The 4,528-nt window shown below is 42.6% G+C and overlaps 1 pseudogene; it reads left to right on the top strand.

The window, feature by feature from the left end:
* Nucleotides 1-987: 987 nt before the first annotated feature.
* Nucleotides 988-2,012, top strand: LOC117707333 (corepressor interacting with RBPJ 1 pseudogene; annotated as a pseudogene).
* The last annotated feature ends 2,516 nt before the right edge of the window (nucleotides 2,013-4,528 follow it).

Raw genomic sequence — 4,528 nt, 5'->3', positions numbered from 1 at the left:
GGAGGATCCAGGAAATCTGAGAGGCTAAGGGCCTTTTTAGCTTCTTCCCTACTGTAAAGTGGGAAAGAGCACCAGAACCTCCAAAGGTGACATCTTAAAGGCCTGAGAGCCTGTAAATTCTTTTAGTCATCTGTACAGCTTTCTTCTTCATAACATTTAATGAACACCTATTATTTTCTGCACCTATGTTCTCCAAAGCACTTGCCACTAGTCACAGGAACACTTAAAGTGTTGTTAATCTTAACTGGGATGCATTCTAAATATAAAATACATACAAATTTGTAAAGATTTATCACAAAAATATAAAACCAATAATTTTATATTGGTTATATGTTAAAATATTTTTGTAATATATTGAGTCAAATAAGAACATAATTAAGCTAGTTGCACCTGCTTGTTCTTATTTCTTTGTGAGTGGCTGCTTGAAAGTTTAACATTATATATGAGACTCATACTTATGGGCTGTGTTATATTTCTACTGGACAGAAACATCTGGCTTTATTCTCAATACTAAAAACACAGGAAAATCATGGTGAATTTTTCATGAGAACTCATATTATTCCACATCAATCTAAGCAATCAGAATAAACCAGCTGTAGTGGACCATTCCTGTAACCCCAGTATTCAAGAGACTGAATTGGGAGAGTTGCACATTAGAGGTTCTCCTGGGCTACAGTCAGTTCAAGACCAGCTAGAACAGAATAAAGACCACCTATTTCTAAATATAAAAAACAACAAAAGTATGAACCAGCATACTCTTTATTGTAACCAAGAATTGCCAAACAACTTGATATCTGAGTCTGTTCTGTGACCTATTTGGTACCAAAGAGTTATTCAGAGGTTGTTTGGTCCTACCTCATCAGAAATGTCTTTGCATTCTGCCTGTGGATCAGGATGTAGCTCTCAGCTGTATCTCTAGCACCATGCCTGCCGGCCATTATGCTCCCAGCATGATACTAGTGGACTAAGCCTTTGGAACTTTTGTTTATGGGAGATGAACACCTAAAGAATGGCCCAAATATTATGTATGAGGCCCCACTGGGAGTTTAAAAAGAAAACAAAAAAAAAAAGAAGAAACAGAAAGAGAAATGGAATACAAATTGGAATGGCAGAAAGACATTTGGAGAGAAAAATATGCCGAAGATATTGACATGAACCTCAGAGAACAGTCCACTGGTATTCAGGTGCAAAATGTAAGGTATAACAAATGCCACAAGTGGGGTCATGTGAACTCAAATGGAGAATGACCCTTGTTTTGTCCTTCTCGAATCAATATAAGTTCAGTTCCTAGCAACAGCTCAGGGCCATCGATGCACCCCCTCAGAGCTGATAGCAGAGATGTGAAACAATGGGTTTGCATTGAAACAAAATGTACTGGAGGAAACTTGACCACAGCTCATTCATCACAGCACCATGTTGCAAGTGATGGTGAAGAAGGCCCTTTAGAAGTTGAATTCTAAAAGTTGCTGACAACTAAAAACAGAAGCTTCTCCAGAAGTTGGATAGACTTTGGGGGAAAGGGGGGAAAGGAAATAAGAAAGAGAAAAAAAGTTACAGGAGACTTCTCCTCCTCCTCCTCCTCCTCCTCCTCCTCCTCCTCCTCCTCCTCCTCCTTCTCTTCTGAGACTTCATAAAACAGGAGTAAAAGTGACAGCAAAGAGAAAAGGGGAAGAAAAAGAAACGAATATTCAGAAACTAAAACCAGTGAGTTCAAAGAGACAAGTCTACAGAGACACTTCCTGAAGAGCTCTCTAGCAGCCACAGTGACAGGGAAAAGGCCAAGGAAAAATTAAGGCTTCTGAAACAAGAGAGTTCTCGGGAGAATAGCAGATAGGTCCATTTGGTTCTGAGGCAAGTTTAAAAGTCATCATCATTGTCCAGAGAAGAAAGGGTCTGACAGAAATTGGGGAATCCAAAGTCAATGCCAGGCAGAGAACAGAAGCAGAAGCCCAGGCAAGAGTCCTGAGAGTCAGAAGCAAAATGGGAAACTGGCCATAGCAGACTCCCAGTGAAGAGCAGAATGGAAGAAAAGACAGAGCAAGCCCTACACTGATGAATACAGAAGAGAGTGCAGGGAACACCCAGGAGATGAAGGGAGGAGCAGAGGGCACATAGCACTGGGGCCGTTACCTGGGAAGAAAGGGGGCTCTGTTTTCTTACTGAATATCTTTAGCAAGAGCGAGTGTGCACACACATTCGAACGCGCACACATGAACACACACAATTTAAAAGTCTCATTTAAAAAAAAAATCTTTGCACCCAGGGGAAATATAAACGCTGAAGTCCCTACATAAGCAGAGATCTTTCAAGACTCCAAGGACAACTGAGGTAGGAGACCTGAGTCATCCCATAAGACCAAAGTGATGCTGGCCACACCCAGAGAACATGTAGTGTCAATGCCACACATGGGTTATATTCTCATTCCTCACATTTAAAGTGATACTAATGTATAATTGTATTGCTCTGGTGAGTTAGCTTCTAATTTCTTGGTACATTGTAATTTTATAGTTGATAAAGACATGAAGGATTAATACTTTGTATGATCAATAACATTTTGACTAATCTTTTAACACTGAAGATACACTATATTTTTCTCTTTAGTGGGGCCTCTTTGGATTGGGTTGAGAAATACTGCCCTCTATCTGAGCTCTCGTTTCATTCACTGTGTCTCTCCCACTTTCTACTCATTCATATTCCATAACGTAAGGGCTGGGCTTGCCAGTGGCCTTCAGCTTTCCACTTTATGACAGCCCCTGTCAGCCTCATGGACAACTGAGCCTTTCATTCTTCTGACCTAGAAGGTTCATGATGATGCAAGGACATGTCATCATGCCAGCCTTGACACTAAGGAAGTAACATATGGGGGTCAACATTCAAGCTATTCAGTTAGTATGATGCAGTGGGCACTACTCAATCAGGACAGATGTCCAAAGGGCACTGAGTTAGCCAGACCACTGCACTTCTGCTGTATGCCACCCTGCATGCTCCATCCCACCTAGGCCCTTCCTCCTCAAATAAGAAAGAGCTCCCCGGAGGTCCTGTTATATTGCTAACATCAGGCCACCTTGATTCTGCAGAGCTGTCCCTATAGAATCTGACTTTCAGTGCCAACCCTGTTTATCAAAACTCAGAGGCCAATATAATAGGAGAGAGGAGCATACAGCCAGGTGGTCTGAGAAACAGTAGACTGCATTGGTAGTTAAAGTTACAAGCTCTTTGGCCAAATCATGGGATTGGATCCTAACTTCCATAACAAGCCAAGGTGGTCTCAGCTGGTCATCACTACCTCTATTCCTTTTGTAAAAGGGGGGGGGGGGGCATAAAACTAAATCCTCAGGAGGTTTTCTAAGAACAATTAAGAGATTGCCCAGAAAACTCTTAGAACAGTAATTATCCCTCATTACTGGGTCCATTTTGGAGAAGTACAAGATCTCTTTCTCTCCTGGAGCAGAGTATAGAACTAAAACACCCCAACCCTGCTTGACAGAGCCTTTGTTAGAGGTTTCTTGGTACAGTAAATAGTAAAGAATACTATTCCTAATTTTGGAGCTGGATCACAAGCCTCCCTTCACAATACAGCTACCTGAGAGAAGGTATCTCTGGTAGTAAAACAGAGTTGTGGTCTTCTACAGCAGAGAATGTATTTGGGGAAAATGGAAAGATTGCTTACCCACAAGCTAATGCCTCACTCACAGTGTAGAAATATGGACATCACACCAAATTCACCAGTCACCTTGGACACTACAGTCTCAGCCTTCTGATACATCGTGGACAGAATCCAAAAATCACTGACCTAAAAGAATAGAGGAGCTAGATGGTCTTATGAAAATGAGAAGGAGGGGGAAGAGGAGAAGGAGGGGGAGCAATGGGGGAAAGAGGAAGAAAGGAAGGAAGGAAGGAAGGAAGGAAGGAAGGAAGGAAGGAAGGAAGACCACAGTTTAAACTTCTAATCTCCCAACCCCATATAAATCCCATGCTGGATGAGCAAGGTGGCCCTTATATAATTCTAGCCTTAGAAGTTATACAGAAAATCTCAGAGCAAATTCACTAGGGAGACTGAATGTTATCAGTTAAGCTCTGGGTTTGATTTCAAAATACTGCCTAAAAAGACTAAGGTGGAAGATCCCCAACCTCAACCTTGAGCTGCCATACAGACACATGTGCACCCATACACATGTGAACATAGCACACATGTGCAGGGGGACGGGTGGGAGAGGGGGAAGGAGAGGGAGAGGGGGAGGGGAGGGGGAGGGGAAGGGAGAGGGGGAGGAGAGGGGAGAAGTGGAACGTCACCTAGGGATTTGGTTTTTTGTTTGAGGTTGGTGTTTGGTTTTTTAAGACAGGGTTTCTCTATGTTGTTCTGGATGTTCTCAAACTCACTCTGTACCCTAGACTGGCCTCAAGCTCACAGACATCCACCTGCCTCTGCCTCTGCCTCCAGAGTACTGGGAGTAAAGGCATGTGCCACCATCACCCGGCCTCGCCTAGGGATTTAATGCGAACATTTACTCAAGGACTTGTCCATCAA

The sequence above is a fragment of the Arvicanthis niloticus genome, chromosome 4 (assembly GCF_011762505.2).
Source record: "Arvicanthis niloticus isolate mArvNil1 chromosome 4, mArvNil1.pat.X, whole genome shotgun sequence".
NCBI classification, from domain to species: domain Eukaryota; kingdom Metazoa; phylum Chordata; class Mammalia; order Rodentia; family Muridae; genus Arvicanthis; species Arvicanthis niloticus.
Note: the sequence above shows the minus strand (reverse complement) of the source record. Positions and strands in the feature narration are given on the sequence as shown.